Below are 14,896 nucleotides of genomic sequence, written 5' to 3' on the forward strand. Positions count from 1 at the left end.
GGCTGAATACTTGTTTGGATCAATGTGATCATGTAGAGGCTTATTGTTTTACTGTGTTTGTTTAGATTCTGTTGGAGTGTGCTTTACTGTTTATCGTAGATCTATGTTTATTAGTAATTCATGTTGCTATTGGTTTTATATCTAAACATATTAGTTTAATTCTAATGGTTGTCTATGATCATGTACTAGGACTAATATGCTAGGACAGAAAACAACTAGTCGGTCTATAACTAGAAGTAAAAAGTGATTCACTTGTAACCGAGGGATCCATAACCATAGTAACTGGGATGAATTGAATATGAAGCTTAACAATACCAGACGCGATCCTTTGACTTGGAAACGAGCACTGTGGTCACCAGAAGGAATTATATCTGGTCATGGCTTAAGAGCCAAGTAATTAAAAGATGAATTAGTAACACAAGCTTTAGGTCATAATGCTTAAAACAATGAATCTAACGAGAATTTGTTTTAATGGGTAAAGTGAATCTAACGAGAGTCTGAACCGTGATGAAGTTTCCAACAGGCTAACAAACCAGTAAGATAGTATTTGGTCGTACCATGAGATTGGAGATGCCAAACAAGTATTTTAATTTAATTACTGTTATTTGCTTTTTCCAAACTATTTTCAGATTAGCCTCTCGCTGCAAAGCGCGTGGTTAGATTTTATTTATTTTACTGTCAAAAGTATTAGTTTATTAGGAGTTAGTGACAAACCCCCAAACAAACTAGAATTACACATACTACTAGATTAGGTAACGCAACGCGTACCTGCGAACGATCCCTTAACTTACCACTAGGCTATATTGCATTGACCGGGTTCTCTGCTCGTTAAAGTGTGTGTTAGTTTAGATAGTTACTTGTACAACATAAATTTGAATTATATATAATATGTTCAGATATGAAACCAATAGCAATATAAATTACTAATAAACATGGATCTACGATAAACAGTAAAACACACTCCAACATAATCTAAACAAACACAGTAAAACAATAAGCGTCTACATGATCACATTGATCCAAACAAGTATTCAGCCTACTAGCCTAGCATTATTAAAGGAATAACGAAGTCTGTATAGATAAAAGACATTGTTCAAATAAAAGAAGTAAAATAGAAAAGCTAGATCCAAACCAAGAATGAAGATCGGAAGGCGTTAGAAGCTTCAAAACCTCCTTGGAATCTGCAAAGTCGATCTAGGGTTGTTGCTAGGCGGCTAGGGCTGCTGAATCGGCTCTCTATTAGGATTTTGAGGGTTAGTTCGGCTTAAATAGAGGTGAAAGTCGGTTGGTAAACTGGGCTGACCAGCGGCGCTGGTCCTGGGCTTGACTGGTCTAGTGGCGCTGGTGACTCCTGCTGCAGCTTTTGCATCTTTGTTTGGCTCCCGAATCACTTCCTTGTGTCTTATAATCTTCATAGGCTACCTTCTTGAGTCACTTCATGTCATTTACCCTTTATCGTATCTTCCGTGAACCTGCATAATCATACGATTCATTAAGTACCGATAGTTCCGGAATAATAACTCATTTAAGCATTGAAATAATGCCTTTTGATAGGGGTTTTATCACAAAATGGACACTCATCACCATCCTAACTATCATCCCGCTCTGATCTACTTTTACTCTCTTCTTCACCATCATCTCCCTCTGACCTACTTTCACTCCCTTCTTCACCATATTCTTCTTCACTCACAACTACATTGGTTGTTTCTCCTAATTTAAGCACATTCTTCTTAAATGGTTCTTCTAAGTTAACCACATTCTCCCCAACTGGTTTACAATCTTCTAAATTAACCATATTTTCCTCATGGGGTTTATGCCAATTTTGCCTAATTGTTTCACTACCTTTGACATCATCAAATTGGTTAAGAGAAATCCCAGAACCATGTTCCACATAAACATCAATTTTTTTATACCCAGGAACATATTTTTTTTTTTTCATATTGGCAACATGCATGTCAGCATTTAATGGCCTAAGCCCATCATCTAAATCAGTTTCAGGTACCATAAAATGATTTAAAGAAAAAAACCATTTTCGTAGCCTAACTCCCTAATAATTTCATTCATGTCATTCAATACAAAAATCTTCTAAGTCAATGAAAACAAATAAACAACCTTTCCATTTACATATTGTCTTTTAGGATTTGTGATGAACTTACCATTATGATAAACGTTTAGGGTCATCATACCTTCATAATCATCTGTAAACAACAACAAAAAAAATGACCATTAATTAAAAAGACAAATAAATTAGAAAATCGAATAAAATCCTAAAATACCAAAATATACTAACCGAAAATAAAGAAAATATCTATGGGCGTTTTGGTTCTCTTTAGTCATTTTTCCTGTTTTTTCATGGTGGTGAAGTGATTCGAGTATTTTTGGTGTTTTGATTTTTATGATTTTGTGTCATTAGAATCTGGGTAAAACTACGATTGCGATGAAAAAGGGGGAAATGGGTGTGGGTGGGATTTTATAAGACTCCCACGTGACTTGCACGACACAAAGGCGACTGGAAAAGACATAAGTACCCCTCACGTGATTTGCACGTGGGGGTGAACGGACTAAAGGACGAAATGTAAACCACATGGATGATTTTAACCGAAAGTTAACAGCAAGGATGAAAAGTGTTTATTCAAAAACCACATGAACGGAAAAAAGTACTTTGGCCTTATTATTATCATACTTTTATTATATATACAATACGAATCATATTAACTCCAACAGTTATGCCTTTTATAGACGAATTTGAAAGGAAAAAACAATCATTGTCTTTACTTTTCCCTATACTAGGTAAGTTTCAGTTGGAATGAATGGAATAAGCAACGAAAAAGGTAACAAACAAGGATTACAACCTAATTGCCGTTGTAAAAAAAAGGTATGTGGCAACTTCCTAGGCTATCCGCATCAAAAAGTGTACAAACTTGCTAATGTCATATGTGTGTTTTCAAATATATAATACTTTAGTGTGTATAATATATGTATTGTGTAAATGAGCATGTCATTTAAAACTGAAATTATATATTTTATCAGTTCATAAAGCTTTTATCAGCCTCTATCTCCATTTTTCCTCAATTTATCTTCTTAAGAACTATCTTTTTTTTTCAACTTCGGATTTAAAAAAATTTCATAAGAACATCTTTAACTATTCACAGTTTTCAACCTACACTTTTTTATGTCATATTGCTATCCAATCACCTTTTGTTTTTCTCCTTAACATTCACCTTCAAAATAAATATCCTACTATACCCACGATATACCCAATCAAATACAAATGCACCCACCATTTTCTCTCTCACAAGTAAAATATTTCACCTACTTAATCTTCATCTATTTAGTTCACCTACTCTTTTTAAAGGTTCACACAAATACACTCATTTCACCTACCCTTAAGAATCCTGTAATATGTAAAGTTTGCATCTTTATATATAAACATAAAGAGTTTTGTTTTTCTTCCATTCTTCATCTTTTAATCCAAATAATATAATGACAATTGAAGTTCATCTAATCTACAGTTTTTTCCCAACTTTTGATGTATACTTTTTGTAACATATGTTTTTTCCCTTCTTCGTATGAGGTATGTTTTTCTTTTCTAAATGATTATTAGCATCTGGCTGATCAAATGTTGGGAAAAAAAAGTAAGATTTTGGCATTTAATGATTATTGATCCGTTCTACCATCGTTTTGCTGTTTAAAATCTTAGGTTTTTGCGGATTTGGATAATACACTAACAAAGTTTAAGATTGATGGTTGACGATGACAACTAGATCTACTCTATAATCAAAGGTTAGACAAGTATTAATTTTTGCATTTTTTTTTATTATTATTATTATTTTTTTTGCATAAATAGGCCTCAAAATTTGATTATAAATTGAAAAGTGACTCAATTCATGCCTCTTATATTGGTTTTCTGGGCTTGAAAATAAGAATAAATACATAAACCTAATGCCAAGTGTTTTATTTTTTGTGCAAGAAAACAAAACTCTAACTCAAGCCTTAGTTATACATGAGTTAGGCATGGGCCTAAGGCCCCAAAAATACAAAGGCTACGATTTTTATATTTTGGGCATAATGTTTTAGACTTAGACTTTTGTGTTATATATTATTACTATACAAGGGTAACAAGAATGCGCAAGAAACAAATAGGCAAATAAAAAAAACACCACACAAATAAGTTACAACCATCAAGGGAAAAAAGCGGAAAAAAAACCTAACTATTAAGAAATTGAAAAATCCAATAGCCGATTTTCACTCTGATTTCCAATAAGTTAGTGATTAAATCTTGATTATATAAAAGACTTTCTCCTAAAAATGGTGCAAAACTTTGCTTCTTTGCGTTCCTTTTACATAGCAGCCTAGTATATAAGATGAATTAATAACTTTTTTTTTTTGCCTTTTGTGTTTACTTTGATTTGTATGTTAATCAAGTAGGCCCCCAATATTAATTTTGCTTAAGGCACCAAAAAGCTTAAGCCGACACTGTTGGAGTTAGTTTCGTTTCTTTCCTTCTTTTTTTTTTCTTTCAGGCCAACTCAAATTCTTATTCAATAACTTTTCCAAAATCTTGTGCTTCATTCGCAGTTTGCTGAAACGAAAATTTAAAAATTTTACTTTTGGTCCGAAAGAGAAAAAAAAACAATTAAAGGAAAATGTTGAAAATTAATAGTAAGATTCCTTGTTTAATAATTAATGATTTGTTCTACTATCATTATTTTATTGTTTAAGCTCTTAAGTTTTTGTGGACTTTGATAATACACTGACAAAGTTTTCTGTTAATGGATGTGGATAGTTTCTGGATTTATTCTACAATCAAAGGTATGTTGCACACCAATCGTTTGAAGTGTTTAGTTTTTGATATTTCTTGCATAAATGAGTCTCAAAGTTGGATTTATTAATTGAAAACTGATTTGAATTCATGTATGTTCTTATGATTTTTTGGGTTTGAATATAAAAATAAAATACATAAAATTAATGCCAAGTCATCTGTTTCTACACAAGAAAACAATACTCAAACTTAAGCCTTAATAGTAGTTAGTTCGACCTCTCAAATTTTTTGTGCTTCTGCAAGAGTTGGTCGAAACTAAAATGTGTAAAATTTACGAATTTTAGTTTTTTCCAGATTTTAGTTTCAACCAACTTCCATGAAGCATATACGAAATTTAGTTTTAGCCAACTGTCACTGAAGCACAAAAATATTGAAAAGTTTTTTTATATAAACTTGACTTGGTCTGGAAAAAAAAAATAATGTTTAAGTCTAAGTTTTATTCTTTTTTACCAAAACATGACACTTCGCCTTAATTTTATGTAGTCCTAAGAATCATCTGAACGAACATGAATTCGATCATATTTCAATTTTTTTGGATCCATTTATGCAAAAAATATCAAAAACTAAAACTTGAAACAATTGGTGTGCAACATACCTTTGATTGTAGAGTACATTCAGAAATCATCGACATCCATCAACCGAGAACTTTATCATTGTATTTTTAAAATCCACAAATATCTAAGAGTTAAACAATAAAACAATTGTAGAAGAGATCAATAATCATTAAACACCAAAATCATACCTATTTTTCTTTAAGGGGGTAATATAATGATTGATAATGCTTGTTTACAAATTGGAAAATGATATTGCTATAACAAAATTTAGATATCTACAACAATAACTGTAACATTTGATCTGTTGTAGATAACTAAATTATGTTATATGAATATCACTCCCCTTACAAATTATGTAGGTAATCAATACCAAAATTAGGTAATGCGCCATTGTAAAGGAATTCGAAGGAAATGATTATCATTGCCATATTTTTCTCACATTATCTCTCATCAAGTTGAAATTCTTTTTATTTTTCTTTTTTTTATCTCTCATATTTTGATTTACTTCTTCTTCCATCATCAAAACTCGTATAATTGTATAATCACAAATCTATTTTATTTTATAAACATATAAAACAGTCGATGTATCAATTGAAGTAAAAGTCAATCTATCACTCAAGATATCTTATTATGAATATGAATTATCTTTATTTTATATATATATATATATATATATATATATATATATATATGGGTGAGTTATTTTGAGAACTCCTAAAAAAAAAAAAACTATAGAACCATTATGTACCACACATTTTTTTTCTTTTTTCTCTCTCTTCAATTAAATAATAAAATTCACCTAAATCATTCAAAATGTTCTAACTCACAAACTGTAAATCGTTAGACAAAACAAAAAGCATGGGTAGTCTTAAAATTTCGTCCTCTTTCATTCGAGATCCAATTTGATATACTTTTGACGACTTTTTAATTTTCGTTTTCTTTTTGGTAGTTACACATAACTTACACATGTGTAGGTTGAACAAAAATTATGATTCGGAACGGGCTTCGCCCTTAAGGATATTCATAAACCAAAGCTAGTGGGGGTGATAGGTCATAGGGGGTGAACAGTGAGGGGTGATCTACCTAACGGGCTCCGCCCTTAGCCGTTATTCCTCCGCCATGGATTGACGGGCTCCGTCCTTGCCATGGATTGACGGGCTCCACCCTTGACCTTCATTGTTGTGTACATATGTTCATTTACTAATTTACATGTGAAAACAATGATCTTACACATGTGTAGGATTAATCTACACATGTGTAGGATGAACGCGATGGGAACAAAAAACGAAAATTAAAAAGTCGTCAAAATTATATCGAATTGGATCTCTAATGAAAGAGTACGAAATTTTAAGACTACCCATGCTTTTTGTTTCGTCTAACGATTTACGGTTTGTGATATAAAGCATTTTAAATGATTTGGGTGAATTTTCTTATTTAATGGAAGAGAGAGAAAATATAATAAAATGTGTGGTCCAGAATTATTCTCGCTTTCTTTTTTATTTGTGAGTTCTCAAATACGGGTTATTTGAGAACTCACAAATATATAGAGAGGAAGGGTTATTATATGACCTATCACCCTCTATGACCTATCACGCCCACTAACTTTGGTTTATGAATATCCTTAAGGGCGAAACCCGTTCCAAATCATAATTTTTGTTCAACCTACACATGTGTAAGTTATGTGTAACTACCAAAAAGAAAACGAAAATTAAAAAGTCGTTAAAAGTATATCGAATTGGATCTCTAATGAAAGATGATATAATTTTAAGAGTACCCATGTTTTTTGTTTTGTCTAACGATTTTCGGTTTGTGAGATAAAACATTTTGAATGATTTAGATGAATTTTATTATTTAATTGAAGAGAAAGAAAGAGTAAAAGAATGTGTGGTCCAAAATGTGTAAGTTCTTGAGTATTTTTTTTTTTAGGAGTTCTCAAAATAACTCACCCCTATATTGAAAAGTTATTTTAAGAACCTAAAAAAAAATAATAACCTTTAAGAACTTTTTCACACCATTATAGTTAAGGGTATTATAGTATTTTTCTAATCATACATTAATTTAATATTTAATAACCCATTAATATCTCCTGAATGGGAGATCTCATATATTTTTTTTCGATGCACCTTTTTATTTATTTTAGTTTTCTTTTGACTTTTATTTTGCACTTTACTGCCGTAACAGTTTCCTCATAATCGGTTTCTTAGCAACCCCACCGATTAATTACGAGTACTATGTTTAGATTAAAAAAAAAAAATTGTCACACCCAATTTGAGTTAACATGCAATTCACACGTGATATATTTTTTATAATATAAAGAGGTATCACAGCATTGAAAGGTTTAACACATGTAATATAACCCAATATCACATTCAAATTATATATGGCATACCATATATAAAGACTGTGCTACCTAGCAAACCATAAAAAAATTACATAGAATTAACTACCAATGCTATTAGAGCTACTATAAAGAACCAGTCACCAATTCGTGACAATACCAGGTGAGGAGGTCTTTAGGTCTTCTTTTACATCTCTAGACGGTCTTTGTTTGCAAGACTATATTTTCCAATCATCGAACAACTGTTTGTTTGATTGAGTTAACTTTAAACTTCATGTTAAGAAGCCTGAACTGATGGTCACAATGAACTTCCGTACTTGGTTAACCATACTAGTATGAACAATCGTGTGTTGCGCTCTTGCAAGATGAAGTTGCAACAACTATTAATAGTCTTCCAATCACACTTTTAAACTTTTCGTTTGCATTTAAGCCCGAGCCAATCTACAATGCTATCAAACTTTCAGAAACAAACGTTGATCACATATAATCATGTTTACCTAAACACATATACACATAAACTATGAATGCACATATGACCATGAATATAGTAGCTAGAAAAAAAGATCCACTTTACCCTAGTCTGAAACTATATTTCACATATGATCACATCGATCACATATAATTATGTATGCTCACACTAAAGAAAAATTCCAGATTGGTATGTGTCCAGACCATATTTCACATATTTTTGATCACATATGCATACAATGATCACATATAATCATGTCTACAAAATACTTATTGAGACAATCATATTTAACTATGAATGCACATATGATCACAAACATAATTATCTAGAAAAACATCCACTTTACCCTGCTTTTGAAACCATATTTCTCATATGCTCGATCACATATGCACACACTGATCACATATAATCATGTCTACCAAAACACATATGCACACAAATACTCATATTTAACTATGACTGACCATATCCTCGGTGTCCAAACCATATTTCACATATTCTCGATCACATATGCATACACTGGTCATATATAATCAACTCTACAAAACTACATATGGAGATAATCATACTTAACTATGAATGCACATATGATCACAAACATAGTTAGCTAGAAAAATTTCTACTTTACCTAGTTTTTTAAACCATATTTCACATATGCTCGATCACATATGCACACACTGATAACATATAATCACGTTAAATACCAAAATACATTAGTACCAAGCACATATGATCATGTGCGTTTAATTAAAAAATTGAAATTAAAAGTCAGATTGTTACATTTATCGAAGAATTTTTTTACATCATCTCACTTTAAAATCATCTTCATTAACAAAAAATTGATAATTTCAGCATGGGTAGAAAGAAGTTATAAGTAAAAAACAATTAATCATTTTACAAATAAAAAAAACGTAAATCATCAAAATTGAAAAATTATACCTGTATTCGTCTTCCTGATACGAACAAAAATCCTAATAGGCAATTTCAGTAAAAGAAAACCCTTCATCAATTTCACAAATAACAAAAAACCCTAGCTTTCCCCCTTTTATACTCGATCAAAAATAAAAAAATCCTCTCCGATTTTTCTTGACTACACGCTCATCTCTTGTATATCTGATACGATTTTTTGATTAGTTTTACGATTTGATTATAAAGATCTCCTATGGTGATTTTGGGAGAGTAGGTGAGAGACAAAAGTGGTCTATGTTATGTTGTCAGTTTAATATCGACATATTGAAAGATAATTGATATTAATGTTTTTTTTTTTTTTTTTTTTTTTTTTTACGTTTATGCCCTGATCACATGTTATGCTCATTTGTTTATTTGATTTATTTACTCTTTTGCCACCGGGTTTGTTAGCCCTTGATCATTATATTTCAATGGTTAGGATTTACTTAAAAGAATCTTATTTGTTCTTGTTTGTTTTTTTAAAGGTCTTTAAAATAACATTTTCCTATATATTAGGTTTTTTATCCACGCAATGTGTGGATGTTGAATTTATTTTTCAAAACTTTTAACATTAACAATCAATAAAATGTGATATAGTTATCGTAATTTTATTGTGTTGTTTATTTTGCTAGCTATGTAAATAGAAATTTTAAAAAATAAAATCTAACTATTACAGTTTACAAAGTTAAAAAATAAAATAATCGACTTTAAAACAAAAAATCACATTTATTACTCACAAAAATGAATATATCTAGTTCTTTTGTATAATGATGTTTTAAAAAATTATTATTCACCAAGAATCTGCAACCTCTATGTCTAGTTAACGAAAATCTAACAAAAATAACATACACAAAAAACCATCGATTTCAAGGAACAACTTAATAGTATTTCAATGGTCTAAAAAAATCCAAAAAAAACATCCATCTTGAAATCTGTTTATATAAACAACCAATTCATATTAATATAGTAAACTAATTTGCATGAAAATATAAAACCTAAAAACCATAACTATATTCATTTTGAGTCGTAAGAAAGCAATACAAAAATTTACGTTGTTTACATTCATTCATCTATTTATATATGCAAAAATCTACTCATATGTTAGGACAGATGATTTAAGAATTAGGTAAGAAATCTATATATATTTCCTATAAATTTAAGATTCTGTTATTAAAGTAATTTAGGTTTTTTTGAATGTTTAATTAGTTTCTTTATTTATATATCCTCTATATCTATATAGTAATTAAAAATATCTAAATCATTCAAATTAAAGAATATGGAGTATATTAACAAATCAAATGAATTTCATAGTTTAATTTTCTAAACTTTGTCATAAGGTAGAATCATATTTATAAAAAAGATATAATGTTTTTGTAATGATTTTAAATTTATTTCACTTTTTTTTCTATATTTAATTCTAATATAAAGATTAATATTGTAGAGAAAAATATGGGGATGACACATAGGATTAATCCTATGTGGCAATATTATAAGATAGTTTTAAGTTAAAGATGCTCTAAAATCATTCGGTTTCCTATTGTTTTAATAATTATATATATATATATATATATTAAACACACTTTATTAATAATAATATACTCATAATGGAAGATAAGAATTACCGAAAAGAGTAACGACAAAGGATGATCTTTATTGTCATTGCATAAAAAAGTTCTATTATTTTGGGTTTGTTTATGGTGTGTGTATGTATTTTTAGTAAATTAAAAAAAAAAACTAGAAAAAAGAAAAGATTAAAATATATATATATATATATGATTATGACGATTCAGGAAAAGATACACTAATAGTTCCCCTTCCTATTCCTTTTGTTTCTACACTAATACAATGTTAGTATTCCTTAATATTTCATTGCATTCTTTTTTCTATTTCTTTTGTCATTCCTTAGTTTAAACCAAGCAAACCCTAATATTTGATTAGCACAGTTTCTTGTAATCATTTACTCAAAAACACATACCTCATACTCAATTGGAAAGAAACATACATAAAAAAAAAACATACATCAAAAGTTAGAAAAAAAATTGTAAATCACATTAAATACAAAATTATTCAAACTTCATTATGTTATTTGGATTGAAAAAAAAAAGAGAAATGAAAGAAAAATGAAACTTTTAGGCTTTCAGGAGTGAAGCGTCCCCTCCCATAATGGCGAAAAAGCGCTGGGAATGCCCCTGGAACGCCAGGGGAACGTCGGCTACACCGCCCCCAGGGGCGTTCCAGGGCAAAAAAATGTCTCCCTCGTTCGAAATGGAACGACTGTTCTCGCGTGGCTTTCTAGGCAACTAGCTGTTGCCAACGACTCCTTTCTTGTTTTTTTATTCCTTATTCCATATATATATATATATATATATATATAAACTTACACACATTTTATACATAAACAACATACAAACACACATATTTGCCAAGACTTTGATGAGGAGGATCCCACTTTAGTTCCGGGTTATTGGTATCCGCAAATTCCAATGGAACATTGGCTCCAAAATCTTCATGCGGTGAAGAATCGAGAGACTCACAACATGCTAACGGCGGACTTGATTGACCATATATGGTCGACAGCACCACGTGACGTTTAGCCCGTTGACGATCCGTTTGCAAACTTTGGTGATTACGTTAGTTTCGAAGAAGAGTAGTTTTATGTTTAATGTTTATGTATTAGTATTGTGTACGTTTTAAAACTTTTATTTGGTGTGTAATTTGTAATTATTTTTTAAGAATTATGTAAGAATATTATGCTTAATTAAGTATGATTTAAGTTGATAAGTTTTAAGTTTATGTTTAGTATTATGTTTTTAATAAATAAAAAAAACAAAAGTTTTTACTAAAATAGTACTAATTAAACAAATAAATGATAAAAAAAACAAATTTTTTTTTTTTTAAAAAAGGAACAAGAGTTAGGGGAGCCATGCGCTGAAATATCAGAGAGGCACAATGGGAAGAGGGTGTCTGGTGAGGGGAAAAAGAGTTTGGTGGGGGAGCAACGGGTTACTTCGGACTGGTGTCACCTAGAACCCGTTGAAATATACGTCGGACCAGTATCTAGTCTCGGAGACCATGCATCTGTCGAGAAGGTGGGTTCTGTTTATCCCCGGGCTAAACCAGGGGAGGTAAGTTCAAATCCTTTAATTCTGCAGTTTATGCCTAAAAATTCAAGAAAGAACGACAAAATCTTGTTGATCAAGATATAAGATGACATATTTTAGCTTACAAGAGTGAGATGATGCAATTCGAGTTCTCTAATGACTTATGTTTGGAATCTCCAAGCAGAATTTAACTATGACTTGGAGAATCTTCTCATCACTATCACGGATTTGCAAACTGAAATGTATATATCACGTCCTATACAAGCGAACAAGATTTTGCATCCTTTCCCAATTTCGGGTTTACATATATACATGATGTATGAAAAGGAACAAGGACTTGAACAGTAAGTTGTCACACGAGACCGAAATGAAAAATAGGTAGCTAACACTCATAATAGTCTAACAAGAAACCAAAAGTAACTCGTAATAAAAATCCTGAAACGAGTGTGATGTGTTATAATCTGAATAGTGGTATAGGGTGTAACATGGACGAATCTTTTCTAATATACTACTTTCTGCAGGGATGAGGTCAGACACATCCAGAGTCAAAACCCAAGGAATGCTGGTGAAGAGATGGTTTACTCATGGACATCGGCACATAGCTAAACAAATGGTTCTGATGCAGGATACCCGTGACCCGACCCAACCCACAATATCTTCTATTTTAATAAGTAATCTTTTATATTATTTGTTATCATTTAATTTTGTAAGTTATATTTTTCAATTATGGATTGATTAGTTTCCTATTTTAGTGGTGTTAAGATTAGTATAAATAGGGATTCTAGTTATTGTAAAATTCAGTTGAATATTATTGAGTTTCTATAAAAAATTGACATTTTGTCAATGATTTTTAGTCTTTTGGTTAATCTTTAGTCTTGGGCCATTTGAATGCGTGTAAAACTGTATCAGGTTCCCTTATATGTCATTCCAAAGTCATAACTGTATCTGTTTTAAACATAAAGAGGGACTCCTGATTAATTTGATCGTGAGCATATATACGTTATAGTTGCTGGTTTGGATGACTTCCACACATTCACAACATTGCAGGCATAGATAAATTCAAGATTTATATGTTAGATTTGTTAGTCACACCATTTGTCATTAGAAAACGTATATTGTATTCAATCATGGATTCAAAACTATGTTATCAGCCTATCGGGTACAAATTAAGTATCTGTTTAATTGCTGTTCAAAAAAAAAAAAAGTATATGTTTAATTGAAAATGTCTATGAAAGATGGTAATTTCAAAAGAGATGTATACACCAGTTAACTCCACTCCACTCTACATAGACATAATATAGATGAAAGATGGTGAACGGATCCAATTTGACCCGAATGATACAAAGAAGAAGAGCAACGAACCCTTTGAGTTACAGTAACTACCACCCAACGTGTCCTGTTGCGCAATATCTTCCAATCTGATGAATCTCGACTCAAGGTGTTAGGGGTCCCGTTTGACTGAAATTGGATTTATAGTGATCAATTGTGGTCTTGTGTGGATAATGATACAGGGAAGTAACATTGGTTCCTAAATTTATCATAAACCTCAATTGTATATATGTTCTGTTTTTAAGCTTTCATGTATGTGAATCCTGTGTTACATGATAAAATATTATTTTAGAAAAATTTTTGACAATTTGATCTTGCTTCCATTAATTTTTTTCAAAACTTCATAAAAACCCTTTCACTTGCATGGAAGATTAGTTGTCAATGTAGATGAACATGAGGGTCTGAATTTCTGATGAAGATTGTTGTTTTTGTTATCCCATATAGTGACCAAGTTGTATATGCTTCTAATTGTCTTATATCATTGTTTATATAATATCAAGTGATATTGAGTTAAAACATACATTTTGATGTAATTGATATATAAAAGAATTTTTATGTACTTATTTGATAATGAGCTACTCATAGAAGAACAACTATCAAAGTCTAAAACTAGAAAGGAGAAAATACGAGAAAATGAGCTATTCATAGAAGAACCATAAACTAGAAACGAGAAAATACGCTTTAGATAGTAAAACATGTAGGGCTATACCAACATGTAGCCTGAAAAACATGTGTTGTAGAATTTGTTAAAAAAATATCATATCTTCAATTTTATTTAACCAGTCAGTTTGATTGGAATCGTGCCGGATTGTTTATGTGGACGGTGGACCGGTTCAATTATGCCAGTATTCAACCTGAAAAAAAATTGGATATATAAATTCAATAATAATAACAAAAAATGGATAACAAAATTATGTACAAACTAAAAATTATGTTGACATTACTCGATCACTTTAAACCCGAATAAAGTTACAATAACTGAATCTTATATACTCGTATAACTTTATTCTAGTATGTAAGTAAATAAACACCCAATGTTGTTTTTTATGGATTTTGGATTTCAATATCATGACGGTGTATAAATTTATCTCTGTGAGTTGGTTAAATATCGGGAATTAACTTTTTATTTAGACTTGTAAGAGATTGTGTGCTAAAAACGTAACATGGTAATGTACACACAGTAGTATTTGTCTCCAATCTCCATATTGTGTAAGAGTAGAAAATGCAAACTATTTGGTTGGCTAAAAAGTAAAAACAACCTCAATTCGATACAGCGCGATTCCGTTACCAAATTTAACTAAAAGACAATTGGTTGAAAAAGTACATGAAATTACT

The sequence above is a fragment of the Erigeron canadensis genome, chromosome 3 (assembly GCF_010389155.1).
Source record: "Erigeron canadensis isolate Cc75 chromosome 3, C_canadensis_v1, whole genome shotgun sequence".
Classification (NCBI taxonomy): domain Eukaryota; kingdom Viridiplantae; phylum Streptophyta; class Magnoliopsida; order Asterales; family Asteraceae; genus Erigeron; species Erigeron canadensis.